This window comes from Trachemys scripta, chromosome 11 (assembly GCF_013100865.1).
Source record: "Trachemys scripta elegans isolate TJP31775 chromosome 11, CAS_Tse_1.0, whole genome shotgun sequence".
Taxonomy (NCBI): domain Eukaryota; kingdom Metazoa; phylum Chordata; order Testudines; family Emydidae; genus Trachemys; species Trachemys scripta.
This window is the reverse complement of record NC_048308.1, coordinates 34,372,100-34,392,798: the sequence shown is the minus strand read 5'-3', so window position 1 is coordinate 34,392,798 and position 20,699 is coordinate 34,372,100. Positions and strand designations below refer to the sequence as shown.

At 37.7% G+C, this 20,699-nt stretch overlaps 1 protein-coding gene across 7 annotated transcripts in view; it reads left to right on the top strand.

The window, feature by feature from the left end:
• The window catches only part of LOC117884839 (sodium channel protein type 1 subunit alpha), a 182,259-nt gene that overhangs the window by 10,313 nt on the left and 151,247 nt on the right, over nt 1–20,699 (top strand). For 6 of the 7 annotated variants that reach the window (XM_034785692.1, XM_034785694.1, XM_034785696.1 and 3 more), the window contains one exon: nt 353–432. The exons of the other annotated variant lie outside the window; for it this stretch is intronic. The gene's annotated coding sequence lies outside the window, so the exon portion shown is untranslated. The remainder of the gene's footprint in view (nt 1–352; nt 433–20,699) is intronic. 7 annotated transcript variants of the gene reach the window in all.

Genomic DNA, 20,699 nt, shown 5'->3' with positions numbered 1-20,699 from the left:
CTGTCATTTAGAAGTGTTAGACCCAACTACTTGAGGTTTTATTGTTCATTAGTGCAGAGTACAAATTGGAGTCTAGTATTAAAGCACAGTAACAAGGCAATAGGGCTGCCAGAGCCCAGCGTTGCAGGGGTGTACAGCTTTCCTCCCATATTCAAACAGAGGCTCTGCTTTAAAGGCCAAATGCCTTACTCTGGGTTTTGGTAGGGGGTTGCTGCCTTTTTAAGGAAAAATCTTTCTAATGCAATACACAGTGGACAAAACTTACTTTTATTTACATATTTATTTGGCACTAGTGGTAATATTGCAGATATAACTCGGTTCATAATCTGAACCGTCTTGCTTTTTTAAACAGCACAAGAAATTTGCCAGGTGGACATCAAGCTCTTTCAGCATCTTTTCTAAAATGGATTTCTTCTCTGCTACTTGTCGGAGGTATGTGCTTAAAAAGACTGCATCAAATTCACGTCTTTTGGATTTCCTTTTCCCTGTTCTTTGGCAAAAAGTTTTTGTTGCTCACTATGCAGTACTTCCAAATGGGGTGACATTTTGATTTTAATGTCAGACTAGATATCTTAAAGTTATAATTGTGTTTTTTTCCAAATGCTCTTACTTTACAGATATAATGTCAAACTTGTGAGCTGTATTGTCTGTTGTTACTATCAAATGTGGCTGCTTTTCATACGGATTTTCAGTTTTATATATGACTGATCAATGTGTTAATGTAGTGCAAAAGAAAAAATTGCATGAAAAACCACACTGAGAATCTGAGATTAAATGGACAAAAACAGGAGAATTCATTGCAATTTTAGTTTAGTTTATCCTGTTGTGCCCAGGTTGTGTAGCACAGGAGTTTCACACCAGCGGATGATCTTAACTTCAACATTTGCAGCAATATTTAGCCATACAAGAGCAAGTCCCAGACAGTTAGCCTTAACTTTGGATGTTCTCATTTCTTTTGGTCAGTTAGATATTAGTTTTGTAATTCAAAGGTAATTTCCATTGTTTTAAAGTGTGTGGGGAGGGGTTAGGATGGGGAAAGCTATAGCTAACTTCCCCACTGAAATAAAGTTTTTTTGTATAAAAAATCTTTCTATCGAAACTTCGGGGGGGGGGGGAGGATTTTCCACCATAACTATATTTTAAATGAAAAATAATGTTTGGCTACAGTGATTTACAGAGAAATCATGCCAAACCAGTTTGATTTCCTTGGTAGATGGGGGAATGCAGCGAACATAATATACCTGAACTTTAGCAAGGCTTTTGACACAATCCCACATGATATTTTTATAAGTGACCCGGAGAAATGCGGGCTTGGTGGAACTACCATTAAATGGATACATAATTGGTTAAACAACCACAAACAATGAGTAATTATTAATGATAATAGTAATTATTAATGGAATGATGTTAAATGGGAAGGAGGTCTCAAGAGGGGTTTAGACCAACAAATCCTGCATCTTGACCGGGTTAGACTAGATTACCCTTGCATTCCCTTCTAACGCTATGCTTCTGTGACTCTATGATACAAATGAACAGTTCTGATCACGTCATAAATCACAAGAGCAGTGATCAAATGATTTTATAATTATCATCTGAACCCTGGCATGAAATTAATTTACTATACCTCATTGTAACCTGCTAGTGTATTTTACATTCTACGGATCCAAATTTGTTTTAAAGGTACAGAACATAATGTGCACTATTTAAATAGCTGCAAAGATAAAAAAGATTTTTCAGCTAATTACTTTTGTGTTAAAGTGAGGTGGCTTAGAAATCTCAAAATCTACAAATCTCAAAATGCCCATGAATACTGCTCATTTAGCTGCATTATGCCAATGAGAGAAACTTCTCTTGTCGACGTAAAACCAGCTCAGTGAGCGGCAGTATCTATGTCAGTGGGAGAGCATCTCTCGCTGATACAGCAGTGTGCACACAGGCGCTTATGCCGGCAAAACTTATGTTGCTCAGGGGTGTGTTTTTTCACACCCCTGAGCGACAAAAGTTTTGCCGACACAAGTGCTAGTGTAGACATGGCGTAACTGAACATAAATATAAATCTTAGAACTGAATTGGCTCCAGATGCTGAACTCTAGATGATATATTTTGGTCTATGTGGTCCTAGTCTGTTATATTTTTGGCTACCTTAATTTACTGATGTGAGACTAGGAGAGTATGTAGGTTTACTTGTTGTTTGTCTTGATGAACAGTTTGATCTTTCAAAACTTAATATGTAAAGTGGCATATTCTTTCTTGACTATTTTTCCTCAGTGTATTTATAATCAGATGTGCTTACTCTAGTGGAAAAGTGAATTTTTACTACATTTTACTCTTGTTTGCCCTCCAGAGCCAACACACCCCTGGGAAAGTAGACTCATGCAGCATGAACAGAATTGTTAACTGAGTGCCAGTAGGAGGGCCAAATTCTGCCCTCATTTACTCTATTGAAGACAGTTGATGTATATGTTGCAGACAATGGGATTCCAGTGAGTAACTGAGAGCAGAATTTGGCCTGCAGAATTATCATTGCTAAAAAGAACATAGCTTGACTTTCCGATCTCAGGATGAGTTTGCAGGTCTAGCAGGTAGAAAAAAACATCTTTTCACTTGTAAACTGAGAAAATTTGATATGGAATTATTGAGCTACGTTAGATATGGAGTCCCATTATGCCATTTTCAGTTTTTAGAGCAAAGTTGCACTTTAAAGGTTAAGTTTCTCTCTCTTTAAAAAAAAAAAAAGGTTTCACAAAGCTAAAATTTCTAAAATAGAGTCTTTAAGGGACTTTAACTCTGAAGTCATAATGGAGAAATTATGGCAAGGCTAAGTTGCAAAAACTAACATCAGAATTTTTTTAAGTACATCAGAAGCAGGAAGCCTGCCAAACAATTAGTCGGTCCACTGGATGATTGAGGTACTAAAGAAGCACTCAAGGAAGACAAGGCCATTGTGATGAACCTAAATAAATTCTTTGCATTGGTTTTCACTGCAGAGGATGTGAGAGAGATTCCCACACCAGAACCATTCTTTTTAAGTGACAGATCTGAGAAATTGTCCCAAACTGAGATGTCAATACAGGTGATTTTGGAACAAATGGATAAATTAAATAGTAACAAGTCACCAGGACCTGATGGTATTCAACCAAAAGTTCTGAAGCAACTCAAATGTGAAATTGCAGAACTATTAACTGTGGTATGTAATAACCTATCACTTAAATCACCTACTGTACCAGGTGACTGGAGGATAGCTAATGTGACACTTAAAAACCTGAGGTGATCCTGGCAAGTACAGCCAGTAAGCCTAACTTCAGTACCAGGTAAATTGGCTGAAACTATCAGACACATAGAAGAACATGATTTGTGGGGGAAGATCTCACCACTCTATCAGAATTCTATGAGGGGGTCAACAAGCTTGTGGACAAGGATGATGCAGTGGATATAGTGTACTTGGACTTTCAGAAAGCCTTTGATAAGGTCTCTCACCACAGGCTCTTGGGCAAAGTAAGCAGTCATGGAAAAAGATGGAAGGTCTCCTCATAGATCAGTGACAGGTTAAAAACTAGGAAACAAATGGGTAGGAATAAATGGTCAGTTTTCAGAATGGAAAGAGGTAAATAGCAATGTCCCCCTCTGTCCACTGCAGTTCAACATATACATAAATGAGCTGGAAAAAGGGGTACAGTGAGGTGGAAAGTTTGGGGATGATACAAAATGACTCAAGATAGTTAAGTCTAAAGCAAACCATGAAGCGTTACAAAGGGATCTCACAAAACTGGGTGACTGGGCAACAAAATGGCAGATGAAATTCAACATTGATAAATGCAAAGTAATGAACATTGGAAACCATATCCCAACAATACATACAAAATGATGGAGACTACATTAGCTGTTACCACTCAAGTAAGAGATCTTGGAGTCATTATGGATAGTTCTCTGAAAACATTCACTCCGTATGCAACGGCAGTCAAAAAAGCTAGCAGAATGTAAAAACCATTAGGAAAAGGATAGATAATAAGACAAAAACTATCATAAGGCCATTATATAAATTCATGGTATGTCTATACCTTGAATACTGCGTGCAGTTCAGATGATCACATTTTAAAAAAGTTATATTCCAAATGGAAGAGGTACAGAGAATGGCAACGAAAATGATTAAGGGCATGGAACAGCTTCCATATGAGGAGAGGGAAAAAAGACTGGGACTGTTCTGCTTGGAAAAGAGATGACTAATATGAGAGAGGCCTAGAAAATCATGAATGGTGTGGAGAAAGCAAATAAGGAAGTGTTATATACCCCTTTACATAACATAAGAACCATGGGTCAATGAAATTAGTAGACAATAGTTTAAAACAAACATAACACACAAGGCATAGTCGGCCTGTGGAACTCATCGCCAGGGGATGTTATGAAGGCTAAAAATATAACTATGTTCAAAAAAATTATGTAAGTTCATGGAGGATAGGTCCATCAATGGCTATTAGCCAAGATGGTCAAGGATGCAACCCCATGCTTTAGGTGTCCCTAAGCCTCTGACTGCCAGAAGTTGGGACTGGATGACAGAGAATGGGTCACTTGATAATAGCTCTGTTCTGTTCATTCCCTTTGAAGCATCTGGCATTGGCTGCTGTCAAAAGATAGAATATTGGGCTAGATGGACCATTGGTCTGACCCAGTATGACCATTCTTATGTTCTTATATGTAATTATACACACTTCATCACTACTTAAAGCAGCCGCCACTGGGATGGAACACAGCAGTACCAAACAAACACAGAAAAAGATCATTTTATATGAAATTACTGAACAACTGAAATTAGTGTCCACCATGGAGAGAAAATCTGGCAACTCCTAGACTGTTGTCTTTTTCTCAGTCTTATGTGTCACTTGCTGTTAAGATAAGCCCTCCTGCGGCAACTATTAATTTACTGAAAGGAACTTTTATTTACATTATTAACATCTGAACAGAATATTTCTATCATCAGTGACAGCATTTTTAAGTTCATAGGCTGTTTGTCCTTCATGTTGTTGAGAAGTTATTTGGCTTATGTTGCTCATCTTTTTGACACAGTTCTTCTCTGCTTATTCTCTCTGCTCACATACTTGCTTTGAAAATTCAATGCTTAGTCCCACACATTTGTAGGCTCTCTGCCTCTAGACACCTGTCTTTCTCGCCTCCATCTCTCTGTAGTTCCATTCTATTAGTTCCATATTCATCACACCCAGACTCTTCCTTTTGTCCACTTGCACCTTCTGCAATTTCAGACTTTCCTAACCCTCTCTGTGTATTCTATCACTACCTCCAAGCCATCCACACTCCCAGTTCAGCCTTTTAACATCTCACCTCTCTGTCATTCCAGACTTCCTTTTGTACCCTCATTCTATGCTAACAAACTTCAATAATAAAATAATAATAGCAGTAATTTACATTTAGAATCACAGAAATGTAGGGCTGAAAGGGTCCTCAAGATGTCAAGTCCAACCCCCTGCACTGAAGCAGGACCAAGTAAATCTAGACCATCCCTGACAGGTGTTTGTCCAACCTGTTCTTCAAAACCTCCTATGATGGGGATTCCACAACTTCCCTTGGAAGCCTAGTCCAGAGCTTACCTACCCTTATAGTCAGAAAGTTTTTCTTAAATCTAACCTAAATCTCCCTTGCTGCTGAGTAAGCCCTTTACTTCTTGTCCTACACTCAGTAAACATGGAAAATATATTTGAAGACCGATATCAGGTCCCTTTCCCCCCACCCCCAACAGTCTTCTTTTTCTCCAGACTGAACATGCTCAATTTTTTTAACCTTTACTCATAGGTCAGGTTTTCTAACCATTTATAATTTTTGTTGGACTCTCTCCAATTTGTCCACATCTTTATCGAAAGTGTGGCACCCAGAATTGGACACAGTACTCCAACTGAGGCCTCACCAGTGCTGAATAGACTGGGAAAATTATCTCTCATGTCTTGCATACAACATTCCTGTTAATACACCCCAGAATATTAACCTTTTTCGCAAGTGCATCATGTTGATGACTCTCATTCAATTTGTGATTCACTATTACATGCAGATCTTTTTCAGCAATACTATCCACCTGGTCAGTTATTCCCCATTTTATAGTTGTGCATTTAATTTTTCCTTCCTAAGTGAAGTACTTTGCACTTATCTTCAGTGACTTTCATTTTGTTGAATTCTGACGAATTCTCCCATTTGTCAAGGTTCTTTTGAATGCTAATCCTATCCCCCAAAGTGTTTTTGACTCCTTCCAATGTTCTAGGCTACTATCTTTCCCTCTTCCCCATCTTCTAAATTTAATATTTTCTGACCAAACCCCCATTCGCTCACTGCCTAAGCTTCCAAGCGCCCATGCTTCTCCATTTCCTCCCTCTTTATGATAGCAGATTCCCATTACCCCCTTTTCCATTTCCAGGTTTCCATCACTTTCCCTCTCAGCTGTATTCATGTTCCCACCTATCTTCCTCTCAATCTTTGCAATATCAGGCTCCCACCCTTCTCCTTACTCTTTTACTCTTTGTTCTGCAAATCTCACAACCATGCAGCCCCTCACCTATTCTAATTTGGCTGAAGGCAGCAACCCAAATTCCAACTCATTGTCTGTTTTGTAGGCTTTACCCCTCTCTCTCTCTCGGTGTTACACGACTTATCTTTATGTCCATATGTTCAACTTTTATCACCCTTCTGCTGCTGGTCCCTCTTACTGTACTTTCAATAGTAGCCGTTGTTATTCACATTATAATAGAATTCCAAATGCACTGGGAGGTACTTCTCTTGGTAAAAAACAACAGATACCAGATGAATACTAGTGACATTCGTGGAAGGGAATTTAGGAGGATATCTAGAGGCGCTTGTGACTCTATTAGGGTATGTCTATACTTACCTCCAGGTTCGGCGGTAAGCAATCAATCTTCTGGGATCGATTTATCGTGTCTTGTCTAGACGCGATAAATCGATCCCGGAAGTGTTCGCCGTCGACGCCGGTACTCCTGCTCCGCGAGAGGAGTACGTGGAGTCGACGGGGGAGCCTGCCTGCTGCGTGTGGACCTGCGGTAAGTACTTTGTAGTTCGAACTAAGGTACTTCGACTTCAGCTACGTTATTCACGTAGCTGAAGTTGCGTATCTTAGTTCGAACTGGGGGGTTAGTGTGGACCAGCCCTTAGACTGATTTTTTGATAGTGGTATTGGTCTAAGATGATAAAAGTAAGAAGCAACGATTCTACCTTATAATAGAAATGAGCTAACTTAAGGAAGCTTTCACAAGTTTGGTTATTTGAATGCATTTTAAACCAATGACATTTGAGTGTGTTCCAAATTTACTTGCACAGAATGCTTCCATCCTCTTAGCCCTCCCTGGACACCATTTTCTCCTTACTCGCTGAATAAATGGCGTTTGCTTCAGAGCAAGATCTTTTAATTTCTTATATACTTGATATAGTCAAACTAGGTTGTTTCTAATTACCATAAATCTCAATGAAGGAGGGGACCTCTCTGGAAAACATGAAGTGGGGTGGTTCTTTCTATAATGGATCTGGAAGAGAAAGCAGAAAAGAGATATTAAATATCAGTAAATAGAGTATATGAAAGCTGAGCATTCTTAGCAATTTTTGTTTTTAAAGCACTCTACTTACATTAACTAATCTTCATAACACGCCTTCAGAGTATATAGGTATGTGTTACGTCTGTCAGCTAAAGCAAATTATATGCATCAGAAGCCATATAATACCCCAAATACACATTCACTTTCTGAGTGTACCTTTATAAGGATTTTCACAAAGTAAACAATAAATTACTCCATTCCATGTTTTCTGTATTTTATTCCTAGTGTATGTTGTTAAAGGTATATATTGCATCCCTGTGAATAGAGTTATAAACAGCTAAAAGCAAGTCCTAAAGGATTAGCTTATTTTTCTTAATATTTCTTAGATTAAATAGGCCTTATAGGATAAGCATACTGAGTACATAAATAGGATAGACAAGAGCATATGCTAAATCAGTTCAAATGTAGCTTGGTGTGAGGCATCTACCTTGCATTTCATTAAAGACTGTATTTTAAAGTGATACTGTATCTTTAGTGGAGAGTACTATGATAATTCAGAAACTGATTTAACAGAAGTGGGCACAGCAGAGCCCTACGATTTCAAGATAATGCACCTTTTGGCAGCAAGGAGAGTCAATCTGATAAATTTATTTTCAGAAAAGGAAGTCTGAAGAAGTCTAAATATAGCACCTGAAATACGTAGCAATGGACATGGGTCTCCATAATTGCTTCATTAAAAATATTCCACTGAGACAAAGGTTATATAAGAGATTTTCAGAGATTTTCCTTAATGTTAAAGTGTACACAACCCTAAATGTGAGATGGGGATGTCATTGAGAAACCTACCCTTCATGTAGCTTCATCTTATTCTCAGACTGAATAGAATAGTGCTGGAAATGTGTATGGTCATTCTCTACTATAGGCTGGGCAAAGTTTTCAAGTCTTAATATTATTTTGAAACATACATTCCTACAAATACTACAACCCCAACTTTTTGACAAAATATTCCTAAAGGAGGATAATATATTCATGTTTAAATGTTATGATTTGTGCACCAAGGAAAATGGTCCATAAATAAAATTATTTTAGACACTACAAAAGGCTAGCTAATAGGCCAAATAAATGAAATGAATAAACTTGTGTATTTATTGTGGGGAGAACAAAGCCAATATTTTGGTCTTTGTAAAGTTGTGTTTTGGAGGATGGCTCTGAAATAGACCAAAAAAAATTGTGATATTAGCCTTTTCAAACTTGAATAATATTTTTACCAACTAAAGTCTTTATTAACATTCAGATATTTAAATTCTGATCTAACCATTTTAAAGAGAACGGGACAGTGGGATCTTGAATTTCCTGTGGTTAGCAATTTATACTTGGCAAAATTACTTTTGAACTTGCTGGCTGCTTCTAGTTCTCTACTAGTCACTGTTATAAAACACAAGACTGTTGAGCTGTAGTACCACATAATATCAGACTCAACTGAGGAGGCATTTAAGGTTTTACTTGCAGATTATGGATGTACCACTGCAGAAAATGTCTTGTAAATCAAATGCCAAAGTCATCAGGTTACTAGAAACTTGGGCACATTTTAAGGAAAACCCAGTTATTTTTCATAATTTCAGAATGATACAAACTTGGATTAAAACATTGTAAATTAGTTTTAAAAATTTTAACTTTATATTTAACAATAAAAGTACTTGGTTTTGTTTATTTATAGGCACATGGGGAATGAAGATAAACTACATCCCTAAACACCTACAAGTGTGCTAGGAAGTCTTACACCATAGTAGTCATGTCCTTTCCTCTCCAATCTTGCTTTCCAGGACTGGGGAGCTTTGTAAAATTGTACTCAGCCACATGTTTTGGACAGGTAGTTCTTCTGGGTGGTTTTTTTTATGGGCAAGTAAAAAAAATTGAATTATCAATAGTGTCGTATTGAAGAGTAGTGAGGTAGACTTTTGTGCCTGAAGTGAAGATTTTATGAAAAATTTGCAAGACTGTTTAGCACAAGTATTATTTAAAAGAACAAAGAAAGTTTCTAAAGCGGGTAGGAATAATGACAACAAGCTAATGACATGCATTAATAATTTTAGTTTTTCCATTATTCCTAGTGTAAACATTTCTTCATTATTTTAAACAATTCAGAGAAACACTGGTTCTTAGGAGGAGTAAGTGTATAGTTAATCTACCTTCATAATTATGTTTTGAATAATAGTTGGCTCTTCTCTATGGCATTTTTCATCTCCAATGATTTTATAAACCTTAATGAAATAAACCTTATACCCTGTGAGATAAGTATTACTATTCTTATTTTTCAGATGAAGAAACTGAGGCACAGAGAAGTTAAATGACTTGCCCAAGATCTGTTTGTCTGCTTAAAGCATTTCTGATGTGATTATCATATCCAAATGCCAAAGCCACTGAGAGAGTTTTTGGCAGAGCTAGGAATAAAACCCAAATTTTCAGACGCCAAGCTCTAACCTTTATCAGGTTTGTGGCTGGATGTGTGTACAAATAATATTACAACACAGAACTAATATAGCTGATCAGTTTCAAAAGCAATACAGACAATTACCACCAAATCAGCATATGCCTATCATTAATCCATAAAATATACATATTTATAAATTAGAACCTGTCTCCCTATAAAGAAAACCAAAACAAGTTGATCAAAATACCTTTACGTTGATCCATAAAAAGTTTTAAAACTTACCTAAAACCAACATTCAAATAAAGTACTTTCCCCACTTAAATTAATAGGAAATAGATTCTCTTCTCTAGAGTTAATCAGTTTACAGGGAAGATACTATCTCATGAAGTGCCACAGAATTACTGAAAGGTACACAAGTATTTCTAAAATAATGTTTATATTTCATTTGTATGTATATATGTGTAAAATCTATATCAATGTATATTTGTAAGAAAAATATGTCCTTTAAATCCATCAGTAGCTCCGTGGAGCTCTTAGTCAAGGATGACAGCACTCCATAAGTGGGTACCAGTTGAGGAATCAAATGACCATGAGGTGAGGAATAATTTCTTCTAGATGTTAGAAATAGAGATGAGCGGTTGAGAAGGTTAAAGGAATATACATAAGCCTCAATCCAGACTTGAAGAGACTACTTTCCATCTCATTTCATGTTGACCAAAAGCCATCAGATGTTAAGAATATTTGGTCACTACTGAGTTAGATTTGAAACTGTAACTTAAAGGCATGTGCACACTTTAGTATGATTATTTTTTTTATTTATTATTTACTGTTGTTACATGTAACACCCAGGATTACTACAACATAAATAGATGTGAGGAAAAACAGTTATTCTCTGTTTTTTCCAGTGCCTGTATTTGAGCGTTTGACAGTACTTTGTGTACAGTCTTCAATATTTCCCCTATATAGACAGTTTCCCCTGTTGCTTGTGCGGGTCTTTCACATAGCGAGAGGGAAGAGAAAATATTTTTTTTAATTAAGAAAATGGGTTGTGAAACCACAAAAATTTGTAGGATGACTCACGCACAAGTATAGTTCCTGAAACTACTTTTTTTACTACTCACTTGATTTTAACTTTTAATATAAAAGGCACTGAATCCCATAACTAATACTCTGAGCTAGATCAGATTGCAGCTTTTTAACTGTCAGTAGTGGTATGTTTTTATTACTTTAAAAAAAAGCAAAATGGAAAGAGAGAGTGAAAGAAGAAGAGAGAAAGGAAGGACTAACATCCAGTATGGTTCGCCAGGAGTCATCTTGGAAGGAGACTGGCTACTCCTCTATTCCCTAAAAAATTGCTGGGAGTCTAGTGGCCTGGTCATCCATGAAAACATCCACATTCCATATATATCAAGTGAGAGATTTCTACCTGGCCATGTACTTCTTTTTCGAAACTAGTAACTTTATAGGCAGTAGGGTCCTTTGTTAAATTAATATTACTGTCTGTATGCTTGAAAAACTGCATTATACTGCAAATAACTAGTGCTCTTTGGTTGACATCTGCATTTCATTCTTAAATTTGGGACTTTTTTGATCCCTTTAACTCTTGGGAAATTTCTGTGTGTGTTGGAGATGATATATAACTGGCTGGTGCAGAAAAAGCTTCTGAGAAGAAACAGAGAAACTGAGCAGCCTTTTGTAAATTTCATTTTGCTGCTGTGTAATAGTGGTGCTGCTGCTGTTGGGGGATGGCGGAGAGGGAGTCCCTTTGCGCAAAGCTCTTTCCCAGCAGAGTGCCTCAGCAGCAAACAACTGAGTTTGCGCCTCTGCTACTGGAGTTGCGGTTTAGTGAAATACATTCTATGATCTCTTAGACAGTATGTCTGGTAATCATGACTTCTGGGTTACATCCTGCCCAGCAGCTACACAGGCTGCGTTCTAGACTGTCAGACATGGGCAGTGACCTCAGACTTGCTCTTCTGACTTGCCCCTCGAGACGTGTTTCTACATAGCTGTAAAGTTGACTAATCCTGAACTAACATTAAATAAAACTTAATAGCTCTGCTGGGAGCAACTGAAATACATATTCCTCAAGAGCCGGGAGAGATGAATTACCAGGCATATTAATAAGAGAAAGCAAATCATCATGTAATAAAGTATTCTCTTTCTCATGACTGCATGTTTGGCAATCCTGACTTATGGACAGTGGCTAGCATTGAGCTCCAGATAAAAAGGGTGGGAGAAAATATGAACCAATAGACAGTTGTAGAAGTAGGAAACTTTAAATTTAATATTTTTGGTAAAGTATTTCTCTATCTGAGCACAGAGCAGCTCCTGCAGATGAGGATGCCCAATCTGTAGTGTCTTGTAAGACTAATTATTTGAACAAGTTGCAGTCTTATCAATTTCTTCTGCCTATATTCCTGGCCTCCCAGCCCAGGAGGCTGATGTGGATATCATAGCATCAATGTTAATCTCCTAAGGCAATGTTATGTTCTTACTTTAGTAGGAATCTAAAATTCAGCTTCTGATCCATTTTGGCAATAGTAGTTTCAGGCCTAAAGGAATAAAACTGGCTATGGGTTAAGGTCAAGATTTTAAAAAGTAGGAGCCTAAGTTCATATTTAGGCACCTGAATAAATCACCTGATTTTCAAAAGTGCTGAGTAACCAGCAGCTCCCATTGACCTTAGTGGGAATTCCTGGCTGCTCAGCACTTTTGCAAATTTTCTTTTTATTCTATTTAGATAAATTCCTACAGTTCTCCTGACATCAAATACAAGCCATTTGTTTTCTTTTATGTGTGAAGGGATGGTGAAAAATGATGACTGAATAATGTCTTGTGAATGGAAAATTGTGTTTTCCTTCAGGGTAAAATCTAGTGCAATAAGCAGTATCTATAATGCTGGATAATTCAGAAACCTTCCTAAGGAGGTAATTATCATAAGTGAGGCTGCTTTAGGGGATAGAAAATAGAAAGGATACTCCTTGAGGTGTTTAAATGTTGTTTCAGTTAAAGCATGGAGCATAAGATTGCACTTTCTTGTGAAGCATATTTTCATGTTACAGGTTTTAGTAAATTCATTCTTAGAAATCTCTTACCTTGTGGATGTGCTGCAAGTCTTTAGTTCTTGTCTGTCTCTACGCTGTTAGTCACAGCTGAAATGTGTAATTTGGAACTTGGGCACATCTCAAGTTCCAGACTGCTCTGTACAAATTGCAGAATAAAAGTAATGCTAGTGTCTGCATTATCCAGTGAGTTTGCATATTGCTGCTATTAGTATTACTATAACACCTAGGAGCCCTAGTCATGGACCAGGACCCCCTTGTGCTAGGTGCTGTACACAAACAGAACAAAAAAGAAGGTCCCTTCCCCACTCTAAGCATAAAACAAGGGAGATCATATGGATACAGACAGATGGAGTACTAGGAGTACTAGGAAACAATGAGACAGTATTGGTCAGCATGATAGCCAGTGGTCTCTATACTAGCAATTTAACTCTTGTCAAGTTTTTTGTAGGTACGCCTGAAAAGGAGAGTTTGCATATGTTTATGGGGAACTCCTCCCAACTGTGAGGGACAACGTGGGAGAAAGCACAAGATTGCAAATGAGAGATGGTAGGTAGAGGGCAGATAGGCCATGAAGGGCCTTGAAACTGAAGACAAGCAGCTTCTGTTTATGAGAGAGCAGGGGGAGCCGGTGAAGAGATACAGAGAGAGAGAGAGAACATGGTCAAAGCAACAGGTTAGGAAAACTATTTGCAGCAGCATTCTGAATGGATATGACCAAGGCAAGATTGCAATTGTCAAAGCCAGAAAAAAGGGCTGTTGCAGTAATCAAGATCCAAGATGAGAACCTGGACAAGAGTTCTAGCTATGTGGATAAAGGGGAAAGGCCATATCTTAGAGATTCATGCAGAAAGAATTGTCAAGATTTAGACATAGCCTGAATGTGAGGACCTAGAGAGAGGTCTGACATATGTTACAGAGGTGGATTTTTCTTGGGTCAGCAAATTCCAGCAAATGCATTTGCAGTCTATTTGGAAAGTGAAATTGACTTTCTTTTCCTCACTAAACTTGGTATTAAAATTCCAAAATGCACCACTAAAATATGCGTCTGGTGGAGACTACTTTGCATCCTGCCATCCTTCTCCTTTCAATTAAGGTTTAATATGGTATCTGAGAAGATTCAAAATGCAGGGTTTTTTTTAATTACCTTTGGCCGTCATTCTATCATTTTATTTCAATTCACTTCAAAGGGGATTGGAGGTGGAAGTAGGAAGTCCTTTCTGTACACCTGGGTTGTTTCTTTTAACGAATAAATTGTTTACTAGCTGCTTTGTTTGCAAACAGATGCCCCCAGTCAGTTCTCAGACATTCTCAGAAATGTAAGACTGGCCTTGAATATGCCTTAACTTGAACAAATAAGACTCACAAGCAGCAGTAGGACTGAAATAGGCATATCACCACCTTGGTATTCATGTGAAAAAATAATGATGGAAGATTCTTTATGAATTTTGTCCCCCCACTAAGCTGGGGGAGAGGTAGATATGCTGGAGAGTAGGGATAGGGTCCAGAGTGACCTAGACAAATTGGAGGATTGGGCCAAAAGAAATCTGATGAGGTTCAACAAGGACAAGTGCAGAGTCCTGCACTTAAGAAGGAAGAATCCCATGCACCGCTACAGGCTGGGGACCGACTGGCTAAGCAGCAGTTCTGCAGAAAAGGATCTGGGGATTATAGTGGACGAGAAGCTGGATATGAGTCAGCAGTGTGCCCTTGTTATCAAGAAGGCCAACAGATTGGGGATTGGTCCTGCTTTGAGCAGGGGATTGGACTAGATGACCTCCTGAGGTCCCTTCCAACCCTGATATTCTATGATTCTATGATATTGGGCTGTATTAGTAGGAGCATTGCCAACAGATCGAGGGAAGTGATTATTCCCCTCTATTCGGTAAAGGTAAGGCCACATCTGGAGTATTGTGTCCAGTTTTGCTCCCCCCACTTCAGAAGGGATGTGGATAAATTAGAGGGAGTCCAGCGGAGGGCAACGAAAATGAGTGGGGCCTGAGACACATGACTTACAAGGAGAGGCTGAGGGAAACAAGGTTATTTAGTCTGCAGAAGAGAAGAGTGAGGGGGGATTTGATAGCAGCGTTCAACTACCTGAAGAGGGGTTCCAAAGAGGATGGAGCTCGGCTGTTCTCAGTGGTGTCAGATGACAGAACAAGAAGCAATGGTCTCAAGTTGCAGTGGGGGAGATCTAGGTTGGATATTAGGAAACGCTATTTCACTAGGAGGGTGGCGAAGCACTGGAATGGGTTACCTAGTGAGGTGGTGGAATCTCCATCCTTAGAGGTTTTTAAGGTCCGGCTTGACAAAGCCCTGGCTGGGATGATTTAGTTGGGGTTGGTCCTGCTTTGAGCAGGGGATTGGACTAGATGACCTCCTGAGGTCTCTTCCAACCCTAATATTCTATGATTCTATGAATTCCTGGCTCAACTCAGAAACATAGAAGAAAAAGAAGGCTACAATGAGCCAGGACACCTTTTCTAATCTGCAATCATGGAACCATGGAAGATACACACATTTAATCCTAACAGCTATACCTGCTTAATGTTCCAAAGGGTGGCAAAAAATCCCTAAATTTAGGAGAAATTTTCTTCCCAGGCCTGTATTTGGCAGTCAGATAACATATGCTGTATGTTACACTATTTTCTAGATTGTTGTGCTAAATCTATTATTTTATATATTACATTTACAAATGCTAGCAATCAGAATATGTATGTTACACAAGTGTCAAACATTATACAACTAGAGAACAAACAAATATTAAATTTGTCTCAATAGCCTATAATACCTTGTGAAGCTCCAGTATAAGGCATGTCCCGGCCTCTTCATCTATATAGTAATGGCTGGCAGGAGCTATGAATCTCACTTTTCTTCCAGAGGCACTGGTAAGTAGGAAGCATTCTGAGTCTGTAAGGGAATCACAGAACTAACCATTAATGAACATGCACAAGACTCATTATATTGCAATACAAACCTTAATTCCTAAATGAATGTGAATATTCAACATTTACTATCATGTATAGTAACAATGTATAAGAACTACACCTCTACCCCGATATAACGCTGTCCTCAGGAGCCAAAACATCTTACCGCGTTATAGGTGAAACCGCGTTATATCGAACTTGCTTTGATCCACCAGAGCGCGCAGCCCCGCCCCCCTGGAGCGCTGCTTTACCGCGTTATATCCGAATTCGTGTTATATTGGGTCGCGTTATATTGGTGTAGAGGTGTATTTATATAGGGCCAGATTTAGATACCCTTACTCACACCGAGGAGCATCTTACTCCCTAGTATATTATTGACTTCACTAAAGGTACTATTCAGTATGAATAAGGGTATCTGAGTATGGCCCTAAATATGAAATCACACCCAATCCTATTTTCTGTAGAGTGTCAGTTACTGGAACCTGACTGATGGGCTCTAGGGATGCTAATAGATCATGGGGCAAGTTGACCTGCACTGTTGCCTCATTATTACTGTCTGTTTTTTGGATACCCTGGCTAACTATAGGGAAACTGATGTGCTGAGTGGAATATGACAGCAGTGTAAATTCAGCATAAACTTTAGAGATGACAATGGGAAGCTTTATGGAAAATGATAATCCATTAAATTGCTCTGTTTGGACAGATCTGTTCATTTTTGCTCTCTTCTTTGCTTTATTCTGAGATGTGCTACCTCTTCTCACTTCATGCAATTACAAAACCATTCTGGACAAAGCTTTTTTTCTTTTTAAAGAACTCTTTTCACTTAAATTACCCTGAAGAGTCATTTCACTCTTTTTTCACCCATTGTGAACACTGTGTTAGTTATACTGTATATAAATAACAAAAGATGGACTACACTATAAATAATGTATAAACACAATATGCAAGTTTTTTAGTAAGCAGCTATAAATTGATGCACAACATATATTCATTAAAATATTTGATATAATTTACATATGAACTAATAGAAAAATGTTCCTCTCATCAGTATTCCATCCTTTAAGCATCATGCTCTACAAAACTGAGAAACACAAGCATGTGTACAACTCAAACTGCATTTCATGAGAAGCATATTGCAATTTCACCAGCTGATATTCCTAACTTGAAAAGAAACTTCATGGGAAGGATTGTGTGGAGTTTGAAAGGGATAGTTTTAAATTTTTGGAAACCAAGTTATTTTACTCTAAAAATTACTACAAATATTTAGTTTAGAGAAACAAGAAATAGTAGGCCAGCTCTTACTAAATTTCTCTTACTGCCAACTCAGGGATGTGGCTCCCACTAGCCACTTCATGAGCCTTAGAACACACCTTGATTAAGCCCAAGCAAAATAATCACAATTATTAACCAGGGAAAATAAAACATTAAACAAAGCAACACAAATGACCAAACACAAACAATAAACTGGTTACTTCCATTACAATCTCTTCTGAGCATCTCTCTGTGGGGAGCTTTTGACCAGAGCATTTAACACCCTTGAGAATGAACTGCTTCAGGGAATGGGGGGACATTTTTCTTTTGGTAAATTAAGATCAAAGTTTATTATTTCCCACAATTATTGTAAATGTTAGTATCTCATTAGGTACTTAAAATTGTTTATGTATGGGCAAAATAATATAAGGGCAAGAGAAGCCTATCTTGTAACTAATAATAACCTAAACAGTTTATAATTGGGCAAAGAAGCAGGAGGACGACCAAGGACAAGGTAGGTCTGTTACTCAATGAGGAAGGAAAAACAATAACAGAAAACTCAGCAATGACTGAAGAGTTAAATGCCTTTTTTGTTTCAGTGTTCACTGAAGAGGTTAGCAGTGATCAGATGACTAACATAGTGAACATCAGTGTATATGGGACCTGAGGCTAAAATAAGGAAAGAAGAATTTAAAATTACTTAGACAAGTTAGATATCTTTGAGTCAGCAGGTCCTGATTAAATACATCCTACAGTACTTAAGGAACTGGCTGAAGAGGTCTCTGAGCCATTAGTTATTATCTCTGAGAACATGTGGAGGATGAAAGAGATCCCAGAGGAGTGGAAAAGGGTAAATAAAGTACTGATCTATAAAAGGGGAATAAGGACAACCCAGGGAATTATGGACCAGTCATCTTAACTTTAGAACCTGGAAAGATAATGGCACAAATAATCAAACAATCAATTTGTAAGCACCTAGAAGATAATAAGGTGATAAGTAATAGACAATATGGATTTGTCAAGAACAAATCATGTCAAAACCAACCTAATAGGTTACTTTGACAGGGTAACAAGCCCTGTGGCTAGGAGAAGCAGTAGATGTGATATCTCTCAACTTTAGTAAGGCTTTTGATACTGTCTCACATGACCTCATAAGTCAAGTAGGGAGATATAGCTTAGACCAGGGGTCGGCAACCTTTCAGAAGTGGTGTGCCGAGTCTTCATTTATTCACTCTAATTTAAGGTTTCATGTGCCAGTAATACATTTTAACATTTTTAGAAGGTCTCTTTCTATAAGTCTATAATATATAGCTAAACTATTGTTGTATGTAAAGTAAATAAGGTTTTTAAAATGTTTAAGAAGCTTCATTTAAAATTAAAATAAAATGCAGAGCCCCCCGACTGGTGTCCAGGACCCGGGCAGTGTGAGTGCCACTGAAAATCAGCTCACATGCCGCCTTTGACACGCGTGCCATAGGATACCCACCCCTGGCCTAGACTAACCTGCTATACAGTGAGTGCACAACTAGTTGGAAAACTATACTCAGAAAGTAGGTTCAGTCAAGCTGGAAGGGCATATGGAGTGGCGTCTTTCCTGGGTCTGGTTCTATTCAATATCTTTATAAATTATTTGGATAATGGTATAGAGAGTACACTGGAGAAGAGAAACTGGGGGGGCATAATCATCTTCAAATATGTAAATGGTTGTTACAAAGAGGAGGGTGATCAATTGCTCTCCTTATTCACTGAGGACAGGAGGAGAAGTAATGGGCTTAAATTTCAATAAGGGAGATTTAGGATGGACATTAGGAAAACCTTCCTAACCATAAAAGTAATTAAGCACTGGAACAAATTACCTAGGGAGATTGTGGAATCTCTGTCGTTGCAGGTTTTTAAGAACAGATTAGAAAAACATTTGTAGGGGATGGTCTAGATTATACTTAGTCCTGCCTCAGTGAAGGGGAATGGACCAGCTGATCTCTTGAGGACCTTTCCCGTACTTCATTTCTATGATTCTATGAAGCTAAGCAATCTTAACTAAATCCTATGAAATCAAAGAAGATATTTAAATTAGAAGCCTTTTAAGGAGCTGTCTTTAGACAGGCCAGTTACTAATATTAAGAATTTTAAATCCAGTTACATCCTGCTGTCTCTGTGTTTACAAATGTTTAGCACCTGTCTCCTCTATAGGAGTGCATGGTCTAACCACTTAGTAATTAACAGGAGAAATGGTTAGTCTTTTAAATTACAACAGCATTTCAACATTCCAAAAATCATTACAAGAGTTTGAAATCTAATCTCTTGGCAGCGACTTAATTAACTTCCTCTCAACAATCCAACTTGAAGTCTTGGGAAGGTTTTCCTTGGGTTGGCTGTTTCTTGAGTCTTCTTTGTTTTTCTTATGGGGATGTGTGTGTGTGTGTCTGGGGGTGTATTCTTCAGAGTTTTTATACCATTCTCCTTCCTATTTTCATGAAATTATAGGAAAACACACCTTTTTCAGGCATGTTTAGATTCAAAGATGGTTGCTGTCACCCTTTCATTGGCTTCATGTCTTTGGGGTTGGCCTCCCTTTATGCTCCTGAATATGTAGTCTGTTTAATGAATATGCAACATTTCTTTAATTGGTTTTGTTCTTGCAGCAAGAAAGCATCAGATAACTTTCAAAGCTGTTTTAATGCTTTCTTTTTATTCAGTCTATTTGCTGAGATAGTCTTTCAGTTTTATAGAGTTTGACAGGAAATGAAATTCTGTGTTCAAAAAGCACAAACATGCCTGTTTTTATATAAAAGGTTTTATTTCTCAAAACAGTCTTTAAAAATTAAATAACTTTTAGGAAGTCTTTTAGGTTAACTTGTGACACTTGACAATTTTTGGAACAATTATTTTTCTTCCTGAGTTGGGTGAAGGTTTCCTCTAAATCCAAAGGTGTTTGTCATTTCAACATTTAAGAAATAAACAGAACTTTAAAACATCTTCAGCTCCACATGTTTTTCTCCAGAGTTTTTAAGAACACAAGCAAGATTTTTTTGTAAAAGGGTCCGGGTTGGTAGAGTCAACTTTATTGCTGTGATAATATACCCCAGATTTTCTTCACATGTTTCTTCCTAAATCATAAACGCTTATAAAGTTTTGTTTTCTTTGTTTGCTTGTCCTTGCGGGAGAGAGAAGTAGAACCATATGGAATTTCCATGGTTAGCTTTAACACTTTGTAAAAATAACTAGCTAAATATATGTATTGTTATATTTCCAAGCATCCTGGCTATAACATTCTTGTAGCTTCTTCTTAAATATTCAGTAAAGGTGCAAACAAGTTGGTAACAACTTAAAAAAATTAAGTTATAATTTTATCATTTTTGAATCAATATTGAGGTATCTTCCCACACTGGATTCTTCTACATTATGGATCTATTGTATACCTTCCTTCACTCTACAGCTAGGAGAAAATTGTTGATGTGCATATATATTATATATTACATACAGA